Source organism: Sphaerodactylus townsendi, linkage group LG03 (assembly GCF_021028975.2).
Source record: "Sphaerodactylus townsendi isolate TG3544 linkage group LG03, MPM_Stown_v2.3, whole genome shotgun sequence".
Taxonomy (NCBI): Eukaryota; Metazoa; Chordata; class Lepidosauria; order Squamata; family Sphaerodactylidae; genus Sphaerodactylus; species Sphaerodactylus townsendi.
This window is the reverse complement of record NC_059427.1, coordinates 60,402,007-60,415,431: the sequence shown is the minus strand read 5'-3', so window position 1 is coordinate 60,415,431 and position 13,425 is coordinate 60,402,007. Positions and strand designations below refer to the sequence as shown.

At 40.5% G+C, this 13,425-nt stretch overlaps 1 protein-coding gene across 2 annotated transcripts in view; it reads right to left on the bottom strand.

Annotated features, from left to right (window-relative positions):
• The window catches only part of RAF1 (Raf-1 proto-oncogene, serine/threonine kinase), a 56,586-nt gene extending 43,858 nt beyond the window's left edge, over positions 1–12,728 (bottom strand). The window contains exon 1 of one of the 2 annotated variants that reach the window (XM_048490726.1): positions 12,567–12,728. The gene's annotated coding sequence lies outside the window, so the exon portion shown is untranslated. The remainder of the gene's footprint in view (positions 1–12,566) is intronic. The other variant, XM_048490728.1, reaches the window with a different exon arrangement.
• Positions 12,729–13,425: the final 697 nt, after the last annotated feature.

Sequence of the window (13,425 nt, the reverse complement as noted above, 5' to 3'; positions counted from 1 at the left end):
TTAAGGATTCCAAAACATATATAGTCAGTTCACAGACAAAAAAATTAATTATTTTGTAATAACTCAAATTTCCACATCTTGAGCACAAAATTAGATATCACATTCAAATGTAACCAGAGCCTGACAGCATTTTTAGAAAAAGTCCTCACAAGCACACCCTGGAAGCCTTGGTGAAAAAAAACCCCAAGGAATTCAAGAGATTTGGAGAAGGGACAAGGCTAAAGCACCAGCACACCTCTTATCATCCCTCCAAGAAGCAGCTTTTCCTTTTGTAAAAGGGCTGCCAGGCTAGCATTTTGTTTGTAGATACCATGGGCAGTCTGAAACCAATCTTGCTTATCATAATTTGTTTAGCCACAAACTGCAACATCTACAACTAACTTCAAAGATTTATAGGAAGCCATTCATGTGTAGCATTTATGGACAGCTCGTAATTCCACAGAGGAACCCAATCTAAAACGGGACAAACACTCCCCAAATGAGAAATTAACACTACATGTACAATACAATCCCCAGCAGAGTTACTCCAGTCAAAGCCCACAGAAGTCAACCAGCTTCAACTAGAGAAAAAATGGGTCACAAAACCTCTGAAAGTCAGTCTTCCCTCATGGCCACCCCTACCCTTCCCATTTCTTTCTATTCTGTTTTAGAAATTAAGATCTGACCATGGAAACTGTATATTCTATGTCATACATTAGTTGATATTTTTCTTCGCTGAATATACATATTGATCAAATTAAATGTGTCCTGATGAATATGAGAGTGAGAATCTTGGGGGGAGCAGAGCGAGTAATGGAAGAGAAAAAGGCTGGAATGTAACCTCCAAAGGGCTAATCCAAAGCTACACCCTTTGTGCAATGTTGGTTTCTCAAAATAATCTAGTTAGCCAATATCGAAAATGGCACGCTGAACTAGATGGCTGCCAAGGTCATAGTTTGCTGAACGTGTCAAAAACACCACACGTCAGCCCTGGCTGGGTCATCATAATAAAAAGTTGGGAATTGCTGAATGAGAGTATTACTTTGTTGTCTATAGCCATTTGGTTTAAGAGATTTCTAGAAGTCTCTCCCTGAAACATTAAAAATGAGAAGTTATAAGGAACACAAGAAGAGAAGTGTCACACTATGATTAAGAGAAAGTGAAATGCTTACATGTGAAGGAAGCATAATGATTTTAGAATACACTTTTAGATTTGGAAAGTTTCTTACAAAAAGTATATCTGTGTGCACACATGAACAAAAAACAAGACTACAGACTAGCCTAAAATACTTTAATGTTACCCAACTCCAACTGGACCAAAATTTAAATATGACATTATATGATTAAAAAAACTATTGTATAAAGTAGGGACTAATTTTGTGTTTCAATTCTCAAGGGCTGACTGAAGTATTTTGCAAATAAAACCATTCCTTATAAACCACTGGAGTATACATTTCATTTGCTTTAAGGATGCCGTCAAATCTTATCATCCTGAACATAACGTATGTAAGTACTTCCATCAAGGAACACAACCATCACACTTTCGGCAGCACCACTGCTATGGAAAATGTAGCTATGTGCTGCAGCCCGATGAATACCAGACGAGATACATCCATCAATTACAACCAGGCTCTCAACAGGTACTTTAAATACCCATCACGTTCAACTCATGGTAAGTTTCCACTCCCCTCTATGATACATATAAAACTATCCACATTTCTGCTAAAGACCTATGCTCCACCACAGCACAGGGGAAAAATTGACATTTTTGTAGAAATTGAAATATAGGCAAAAAGAACTTGAGAAATACTAAAGTATATACTTATTTTACTACCAAACCTAATTGTCCTTTGCTGATTTAACATCATAAAATGCAATATTTATAACTTAGCATATAACATTAGTATAAGGCAGTGTGGCCTTAAAAATAGGGGATAGCTTGTTGTAAACAGGCAAGACACAAAGACTGGAAATGTCTTTAAATTTACTCAGAAGTGCTACTTTATGCATCTATGCTTAATGAACAGACCATCTCATTCAAAAATTCTACTATTAGCAAATGCATAACAGAACAGACAGTAGTTAATGCTTTGTGTCATAACACTCTTCACCCATCCTGCGAAAAAGTAAAATCATTCTCTTCTTCTAGAATTTTATGACAGAACATGTTACATGAAACATTGTACTCCCTCACATTTCCAACTACAAAATATGACAGCAAAAGGTAACATTTAGAAAGAGAAGAGTCTGGATTTAGGCTACTATTCTAAAATGTTCTCCTACTGGAAATACCTATTTTAGTGGAAGATATATATTTTAAGAATCAGTCTTCTTTGAGCCACAAACACCCCTTTCTTGGCAGGATATTTTTGGAACTGTAGTGGTATATTAGTTACCTGTTTTAATGCAATTTCATTCATTTTATTATTTTAAGGTAAATGAGTCCAGTTAACTAGAATACTTACAAAAAGTCAGAATTCTGTAACTTTAAAAAAAAAGTAAACTAGCAGTTCTCAAACTGAGAACTGGGGGTCTACAAGACTGGGGGTGGGGGGAGAGAAATGAGTAGAAATGAGGAAACCTCTCATCTTTAGCGTACTACTTGCCCTTGTCACAACAGGCAGAAATCTCTATTAAATAGAGATAAAACTTGGGAAAGCCCATCACAAGTGATATCTTGTACCCATCAAAGGAAGCCATTTCCTGCAAGTGGGAGTGTTTATCCATATCTCTCCCCCCTCCCGTTATGGGCAGTTTAGCCACCCATTTATTTGCTTTAGGGACCTAATATGAAGGAAGGTTGCCATGACTTGCCCAATCCAGATGTGCATGCATAAAATTTTGTCTACGCTATACAAAAAGGTTGGTAGAAATGAAGTAGGTGAGCTGCTGTTAAAATGTTCACAGTTCCAACCATGGGGGCGGGGGGGGGGGGTTTACTTTTTCAAGGGAGAGAATTCCTGCTGTAGATTGGACAGAATTCCTTTTGTTCAGCCAAGAAAGCAAAGGCAATGCTTCACTGTTAACCAAACAGAGGAAGCAACCAAGCAAAGGAATCTGCCTTTGTCATCACTCCTACCACACACAAACACGTAAGAGATTTAAAGCTGGTTCACAACTACACCAGGTTACACTACACTACACGCTACAGGGGTCAGTGCTATCAGTCACAGACCAGGAAAGGGATTTGGGCGTCTTAGTTGATAGTTCCATGGGAATGTCAACTCAATGCATGGCAGCTGTGAAAAAGGCAAACTCTATGCTGGGGATAATTAGGAAAGGAGTTGATAATAAAACTGCAAGGATTGTCATGCCCTTTATATAAAGCAGTGGTGCGACCACACTTGGAGTAATTGTGTTCAGTTCTGGTCACCACATCTCAAAAAGGATATCGAAGAGATAGAAAAAGTGCAGAGAAGGGCAACAAGGATGATTGAAGGATTGGAGCACCTTCCTTATGAGGAGAGGCTGCAGCGTTTGGGACTCTTTAGTTTGGAGAGGAGACGTCTGAGGGGGGGATATGGATTGGAAGCTCCCTATAAAATTATGCATGGGAGTAGAAAATGTTGACAGAGAGAATTTTTCTCTCTTTCTCACAATACTAGAACCAGGGGCATTCATTGAAGAAATGCTGGGGGAAGAATTAGGACTAATAAAAGTGAAACACTTCCTTCACTCAACGATGGTGATTGGTGTTTGGAATATGCTATGCCACAGGGAGGTGGTGATTGCCACTAAACTGTATAGTTTTAAAAAAGGGCTTGGACAGATTTATGGAGGAGAAGTCGATTTATGGCTACCAATCTTGATCCTCCTTGATCTCAGATTGCAAATGCCTTAGCAGACCAGGTGCTCAGGAGCAGCAGCAGCAGCAGAAGGCCATTGCTTTCACATCCTGCATGTGAGCTCCCAAAGGCACCTGGTGGGCCACTGCGAGTAGCAGAATGCTGGACTAGATGGACTCTGGTCTGGTCCAGCAGGCTAGTTCTTATGTTCTTATGTTCTTACTCCAACTGCATCAGGTGAAGGAAAAGTTAATGTCTTTCTACTACTGTAAAAATTAATTTGCTTCTAATACGAAAAGCACTTCAAAATCTGCTATAGAGGTCTCAAGGAGAGTAAATCCACAAACTTTTCTGTGGCAGTTCTCCCACATTCCAGTAAACTTCACATACATTCTTCCACATTTCCCTCATCACTGCAGAAATCCTATGTTCAGACACATTGATGACAAAGAGAGTCACTTCCAAATAAACCTGTATAGGATTGAGCTGGCTTCCTTACTGCAAAGGCAGGCCAAACCGCCTTGATAGGTAGGGGGCAACTTGTGTCTCTTGGGACGGCAGCATTCCCTAGCTGCTAAATAAGCCTTTACACTTTAAAATACATAAACAATTTGCCATTCTCTACGAACCACAAATAAGAAACATCTTTTGCAGTGGGGTTCAGGAGTTTGCTTTGTCAAGTCATTTATCCTACATTGCCTTCAGCTATACAGTGAGTATTAATTGCTTTTCATACCATTATGCTACTTTTTTTTAAAGTTACATTTCTTCAAGCATAAACTAACATCAACAGGCTTGGGGATCCACTAAGTGAAAATGGAAAGGAGAAAATGGAAGTTTAAGAAGCACTGCTCTCAACAATTCATTAATGCAAATATTTAAAAACGGCATGCTATGAATCACAGACTCATTCCACACATGCAGAATAATGCACTTTCAAACTGCTCTCAGTGCTCTTTGAAGCTGTGCGGGATAGCAAAATCCACTTGTGAAAGTGGTTTGAAAATGCATTATTTTGCATGTGCGGAAGGGGCCACAGTGTTAGAAACTGCTGCATCTGGCTTATAAAATATACTGACCTGAATAATATGCAGAACAATATGCAATCTAATAATTCACTCCTGTAGATAAAGAGTCCAAATGAAGACTGCCAGGGAGCCATAGAAACTCATGTGTGCTCAGTAGAACAGCAGCCTACAGCAAATAAATATTGCTAAATGGAGGTTTACTTTGAGAAATCTGTAACAAAAGCAGCACAAAGCTCATTCACAAAAAGTTATAGAAACCATATTCCTAACAGTAAAGAGGGTATTTAAGTAATAGTGTTTATCTGCCATATGTGTTTAACATAATTCGCTTTAATGTGATGCTCCTGAAATCCTCAGGTCAATATTTTGAAACATCTTGTAACACTACAGAAAACTTTTACTCAGTTTGTTATCTGAAAGTCATAATTACCGAGTGCAATAACTTGCCCAGAGAGTGTCTAAAGGCAGCACCGTTTACATCATGTCTACAATAGCTGTGTAATATAGACCTCTGGTGATTTCTTTATAGGATGTTTGACTGCATATGTAAATTGACAGTGAAGCTTAATATTAAGCTGTGGTATCTCCAAATATTAATCACTAATAACTTTCAACATGAATAATGTTATTTCTTTAATGGTCTCACTATAAACACACAATTCATCCAAAAAGCCAAGTTCAATCAAATCTATCGAAGCAGATAATCAAATATTGCCCAGACTAGTCATACTAATTAATTCTTTCTACTTGTTCTAAAATATAAGAAGTCACACATTAACAGTCTAAGGCTGCCTAATAAATGAGGTGACAGCTTTTTACATTGTTCTGACTAATGAATGAGACCAGATTCCTTCCCTGACAGGCAGAACAGAGGGACCCAAATGCACCATTTGTATTATGCATTCCCAATTATCAGTGCTGTGGAATACAACCAGCCAGGCAAGCCTAATTCTGCTGAGATGTCTCCATTTCAAATAGGAAGCATTGCAAGCTTCTGGTAGATCAGAACCTATTCACATTAAATCCAAATTCCATGAAATAGTGGGTAAAAAGGCTGGCTATTAATAAGACTCAGCCTAAATGCTAGTTGTAGCCACCATGGAATTCATTACTTAACACTACATAAGCTGGCTCTGTATGCTATGTTTTACATGCTGCTACACATCAAGGTACTTGCTGCAGAAAGTAGGTGAGGTCAACAAGAAAAATCAACTTCTGAGATCACTGTCACAGGCCAGACAGTACTACAACCAAGCAGACAAAGCACAGCCTCCAAACTGAAGTCGGTAGACTTCAACACCTCTGCAACCAGACTGCTTCTACTCACTACTCACAAGTAAGACATTGTTGAGTCATCACTCACAAGTGACACAAACATTTTTAGAAAAGCCTCTAAGAAGAAAGATGACCAAAAGTGTCTTCTCATCCAGGGAACCTGTGGTAAAAATTGCCATTAACACTGCTGAAAGATTTCAGTCAGCTGTCTGAATGACAAAGCTCCCATAATCTTTACTTGGGAGTTAGGACACCATGAGTAAAACTACTCAACATATTGCTTACACACTTTGCAGATTTCTAGCTGCAAGCCTTATAGAGACAATCCATGTGAACATATGGAGAACAGTTAAGTATGCTAATGGCTCATTTGTCTTTGAAACCAAAGGAAGTTTTGTAAGTTGTTTTGTTTGGTCTCACTAGAGCATCTAGAAAAAGCTGGGACACACATGTAATGGATTTAAGGAAACGGAGGGTTCAAACCAGATTAAAAGAAGTTAGTCACCTGCTTAATTTTAAACAGCCACCACCACTGAAAATGTGGGATATAACTATTCTAAAATAAATTAATAAGATATAGGAAAGAGCTGAAGAACATGCAGGTATCAAAGGAGAGGTTTTTATTCTGTTTTAGTGTCCATCTGATTTCATGAAAAGTACAAAGTCTGCTGTAGGGTATCCAAAGCACTTCAGCATGCCAAATACAGATAAGAAGAAGACTGTGCGAAAACATTCTGTAATGACAGGCTAAACCATGCATTCTTGAAGTATTTGCAGAATATTATCATGCAGTCTATGTTCTGTACATAGTCCCACAATTCTCAAATTACATATAAAATTAACACAGCTTTTTCCTTGAAGGGTGCCAAGCATGGTTGAGATAACAAAGGCTGGAGATCCAATTCACACAACATATTGTAGCTAATGCATCACCTAATGATTATAGTGGCCAGTGATTGGGCGAACCTTTTGAGACCGAAAGTGCCCAAATTGCGCAAACTCCAAACCCCACTGTATTTATCGCGAAAGTGCCAGATTACCATTGGCAATTTAACCTGAATGCTGAGGTTTTAGCTTCTAGAAAAAATGGTTGGAACTCCCTCTCTTCCTCTGCTCCCACCTGCTCCTCCGGAAAAGCAGGTAGGCCAGCCTGCTCTAGCCTCCAGCAAGTCCCGCACGTACCGCTCTGTGCCTCTCTAGCATTTCTGCCTCTTCTGCCCCCCCCCCACCCCCCCCACCCCTCACAGGCACTCCAGGCCCGGCCAGCCGAAAGTCCCTCCCCTGCTCACCGCGGTGCGCTGCGACATCCATGCTCCATGACTGGCCCAGGGCTAGCTCCTAGGTGTGTGTGTGTGTGTGGGGGGTGATTTTCCGCCCCCCACATGACGAACTCCGTGTGTGCGTGCCCACAGAGAGGGCTCCGAGTGCCACCTCTGGCACCCGTGCCATAGGTTCGCCATCACTGTTATAAACCATTACAGACCATCACAGGTTCCATGATAGGCTGCCACTTTTTACAGAAGCTGCAATCAGAGGACATTATTGCCTATGACTGTCAAGTCCATGAAGGAATGGGATGATTGTACCTCTCATATACAGATAAAAAAACGATCCCTGACAGATGTTGAATGTTTTCTCATTCTAGAAGGTCCACCACTACTTAGTGAAAAAACAGATTGCAAAAAAATTTCCTGAAAATAACAGTAATCATGAACGAACATCCTGGCCAGAAATTTATCCCATAGCATACACAACAAATCACTAGCATGCGGATATGGCACAGCACTGCAGAGTTCGTGAAGTTTAAGAAAATATACAAGTTTAAGAAAATATACAAGTAATCAAGAAACAAGGAGGCATGAAAAGGTACTACCACTGCTAAAAGAGCAAAAGACTAGGTTCAACACTAGTCAATCCAGAATTAAGAAAAAAAAACATTCCAAGACAAATGGAGTACTTTCAAAGTCTCCCATTAATTCAATCTCTATCCAACAAAGGAGCTGACATACTCTTCCCTAAAGGTCTATGAAAGAGGACCATCACCATAATAAAGAGATCCAGTGATGCTACAAGTGTATATAACAAAGTCCCAGGTTCAAATGTGATCTCAGTCATGAGCTACCAGAACGCCCTTGAAGCCACTATCATTCAGCTTCCCTTTCCCAGTTCTCAATGATGGTATTATTAATACTGGTCTATGAAAAACTCTGAATGCTGAGACCGCTGTATAAATGCTACATATTATTATAGTTGTGATCAAGGTTCTGGAAACTTTGTTTCTTCCCTAAAAAGCATTTCAAAAAAATCTTGGATTTGAAGAAAAATCAAGTAAGGTATTCTTCAAGATTGACCTAATTTTTAAAAAACATTTTTTGTTACAAATACAAATGATTCACACTTACATGTTGTTGTATCATCCCCCCTCTTTCAGACTCAAGAAAGCATTTATTCCATCATGTACTTTCTTATAGATGTAATGCAAATAAAATTATTTTCAGTTATTGCCCTCTAGTTTAAAATCACAAGGACAAATCTACTGGAAAATGTAAAAATAGCACTACTAAAGATGCCAAAGAAGAATCTTTCCACTATATAGCTGCTGCCTAGACTGCAACATCAGCTGGCTTTCTTTTTATAACCCATTGGCTGCCCACGTATAAACTGCAGTGATCACAGTAAAAGGCTAAGAAAGCCAACTCAATCCTTTATTTGCATTCAACTTACATATTTTCTAAAGTAATAGCTTATTTTATTTGGGATCAGAGCCTACAAAAATACATCTAAGAAAAGAACTTATTCTCATTTATCCACAAGTATTTGATAAACTGTCTGTTATTTGTTGTAAGCCAGGAACTGCAATAAAAGGGAAGTTGTCAATCATCTGACAATATATGGGTGGTAGGTTGCATTTTGCTTGGTTGGTCACAAGATGTGCATGCCTGAAATAGATTAAGAAGCACAGATGTTACTTATTCTTCTGCAAAACACCAATATGAAGAAGAGAACCAGAGTGCAAACAGCTTCCAACCATGAGTACACCATTATATTATTTGTCTACAGCAAGTTACTGCATCACTGTTTCCTAGATATCTTGTAGCATAATGGACAGAGACTTGGGGAGCAACCCTAAGCAGCGCTGCTCAAAAGTCAGTCACATTTTATTCAACAGGGCTTACGCCTAGAAGAATGTTCATAGAATTGCAGACTTAATTAGGGTAAATGAAATATAACAGACTGCAGTAACTCCCTCCAAGCTGACCACTGAGTCTAGGTTGATGTTTACCCAGCAAAAATGCCTATAGTTTATACTATGCTGTAATTAAGCCGACAGCATAAAGTAGCCTAATGATACTATCTCAACAGCTGGTTAAGGAATGAGTACAACCTCTGTAAACAGAAGATACACAGAACTCCTTGTCCTGCTGAAGCAAGCTAATACTTAAAGAAATAAAATATGTTATTTCTCTCCTAATTCCTCTTCACCTCAGACTTCATGTTTGCCGACTGCCCAAAACAGGTTGTCCATAAAAAACAGATTTCAAAATTCTGGCTCCCACAATACCCTAAAAATTATAGCATGAAATGCAACCTTAAGGCACCTTCGGTTTGAAGTTCTAAACCAGATTTAATTACTATTAATTAATCCATTTAGCAATTTAGTGAATTAACTTTTCTCTGTTTGAAGCCTAAAAATATACATGTCCAGTATATTCTTAAGTGATATGATATGAAAAGAACAGAGTTCATTGTTCATTGATGCAGTTTATTAAGATTTATCAAAACTCAAAGCAACTTAAATTATGCCACAATTCATGAACATCAAGCTGGGAGGCAAACAGCAAGTTGTTATATACATGATGAGAATCCAAGCGGCATTGAAATTTTGAACACAAGCACACACAACATATCACCCAACAACAATATTCTATGTACTGCTGTAAAATGGAATATCCAAAAAGCCAAATTTCACAACTTTTACCAAGTTAAAAACCAAATACTTTTCATGTTGATTACATCTAAACTCACTTGCACAGATGAAGCTTTCTTGTGTAAGACCTGCTTAGAAAGGACAAGAGTGCAACAGTGCCACACTTACAACTGCAAACAAATTCATGGGCATATGTTTGATATGATATTGTTCAAACAAACAAGGTATCTACATTATAATAAAAATTTTTGAGACAGTTTGTGGCCCAACCCATCAGCATTCCTCTTCTGAATTACTTTGACAATGGTTATATCCTTCAATGAACATATGTGCCCATTTGTTTCAAAAATAGCAATCCAGTCTCAGCACCCCTGAGGAGTCATGGTTAAAAATTATGAAGGAATTATTCACCAGCATGTTTATTCACCAGAACTTGCCATTCTTAAAGCTACAGGAGGGTTGAACTTCTATGTATGGTTCTCTTGAACAATAAATTCACTCTGACAAACAAAGCATGTGTGCATAGCAAGAATAGTTTCTCAGACAAAACAACTTTTGCATAATATAATCTCCCAAAATCAGAAGTAGGACCATTTGAAATCAGAATTCTTACAGAAGACAGAAAGGACACCAATCAGCTTCAAATAATATCCAGTGCATTTAAACCAATAACAATAGTAACTGATGACAATTGAAACAAAAAGATCCAGCACTTGCCTAACTAATCTCTGTCCATTATTGTATTTCAACAGTGAGCAAGGTTAGAAGGGTTCTTGCTTCAGAGATCTATTTTCCCCCCAAAAAATGGTACAGAAGTGAGAAAATGCTAAAGTAGTGAGAAGGTGGCACTGGTTTTTTTTAGCTCACTACTAAATTTCAATTAGGCATCAGACAAGCCTATAAGCTCCCTTTAATTGGAAATGGCATGAACTGGCCCTGAGATGTTAAGTTCTCTATAAGACTATGAACTACGTTTCTCCAACCCAATACGGACTGGCCACATTTAATAGAAAGTTCATTTAGAATTACATCATTTTCTACACAAGCAGGAACTTCACTAAGTCTATGATACTCAAGTAACAATTTGGGATGGAATGTCACGCTAAATTCTTGTTGCAGCTTAAACAATAAGTTTGCGCTAGCAGAGCCTTCAGGGTTACACCACACACAGAAAATCATGTACTTGTTTATATAAGCATGATTTTCCCACTCCAAGCAAAAAAGCCAAATTGAACTTAAGACAAGTCTGTTTATATTACAATTCCTGGCTTGGTTTGCATTACCTAAGCTGTGTTTGATCTTAAACAAATCAAGACCCGTTAATGTCAAAGAAACAATTTAAGAAGGCTCAACCAAAAATACTACTTTGTCATTTAAAAAAAAAAGACATAAAACTGCTGCTTAAAGTTCTTCCTCCAAATTGTCTGCCTTCTGTATAGAGCCCAGGGACGACCTCAGTTTCTGTGCAGGATTATACAAGTTAGCTGTGAAACAGCTATGATACTCCCACCTAGTCCCTACCTACTTCAAACCAATCAAAACTAAGGACACATCTGGAACACAGTTAGAAGAGTCTCCTTTCTGTAGCTTCTCCTCACCACCAGCCCCCATGACCATTTATGAATGCTTCTAATTCACCTTTTAACTTGATTTAAAATCAATTTAGTTCACTTTTGCCAAAAGGGTAAATGAATTCCCCCCCAAAGATGCTGCTGTTATCACCTGGGCAGACAAACGCCTTTTAAAGCGTTTTGGCACTTTGAGTAGCAGCACTGATGTACATAATGCCGCAAGCCACGGGCCCAACTCATCACCTGCCGGATCACCCCAAGGCAGAAACGAAGATCTCGGACCAACTGCAGGGGGCGAACCGCTGCTGGACCAGCGGGCGTTTTGCCACCAGACGTAATCCACAAAACCCGCAGATCAAGAAAGCGCCAACTAGCAGCTGATGGCACTGGGGAAACGACGGTCACAGCAGCTCCTACGCTTGCCAATAAAGCCGAGGAGGACCTGCTACCTGGCACTACTGCTGGACGCCAAAAGACAGAGATGCCTGCGCCGCTCGACTTCCTCGCAGCCAAACACACACACCCATCGCCTAAAGGGCACGACGGCGAGCATTCGCCCACCCGCCAAACAAAATGAGGAAGAAAGCAAGGCGGAAATGGAGCGCGGGGCAGCGTCAACATCTGAGGTCCCAGAAGCCGGCTGAAAGACGGGTCTCCCGCACGAACTGGGAGGGAAAACGGACGGGGGGCGCCCGCAGCAGGGAAGCCAGCGCAGCCCCTGCCCTGGGGTCTCTGCACAGCATCCCCTTCCACCGTGCAGGGTCTCGGGGAAAGAGGTGCCGTCCAGGCTGGACGCAGCAGCCAGGAACAACGGAGACGACCGGAGTAGCCCCCTTGCCAACACTGCAGCCCTTTTCTAGCGCCCGCTGCTAGACCAGGAAAAAATACAAAGAAGGACGAGACACCCCCTTTCCAGTCGTCCACTCCGACGGCTGCACCCCGTTATCGAAGCTCTACCCGCAACAGGCTGCTACCCCGCGTCACACCGGCCCCATCTCACCTGCCCGCGTCCCGGTGGTGGCGGCGCCGTCCAGTCTTCTCTCCCAGGGTTCGTCCCTCCCGCAGAGCCGCCCGCTCGGCTCCGCTCCCCATCTAAAATGGCGGCCCGACGAACAGCGAGACATTTATTCCGAGCAGATCGAAAGAATCGGCGCTCGACTCCTTCCGCCTGGAGCGGAGAGATGTCGGAGTCGCCCGCCCCTTTCTCCTCCCAGAGTTGGACGCCTGTCTTGAGATCCGACTAGATTGGGCGGAGGGGGAGGGATAAACCGGCTCTGAGAGGTTAAGTAGAGCGACGATTATGAATGCCCTTGGGGGTGGATCCCAGACGAGAACATACTGTTTGCCCTGGCTTCCAAAAGTGTATTCTGAGGTGCCTCCCAAGTCTTGTCTAGACGGGAATTAAAGTTGCCAGATGGCCCTTGTTTTCAGGGAATTCCTCTTTATTTCCAAATCATCATACCTCATGAAACCCCATGCATTTTCATTCACTGTAACAGCAGCATTCGTGGAGAATCCTTTTCAGTACTTAGTTATAGATATTGGTCTGCAGTTGTGTTGCGTTTGCCCAGAAAGTATCCTTGCAAAAGCTTGCTTTTGTTAGAAAGAAGCTGCGTCCGACGCTCCAGAATCCAATTGTTTATGTATACAAAAGTTACCTGTAGAGACCCAAAGTTTGCATTAACTCCTGCCTGGTCTGCTGGTGACTTAGTTTTATTTCTTTGTTTTTATTTGTTTTTGTGGACCAAAGTCGTTTAGATATAGCGATAGGTATGCTTACAAAATAGTAGAAAATTAATAAAAGGCGGGTGTGGGGGTGTTATACTGTAAATATTTAACATTCATAATGAATTTTAGTG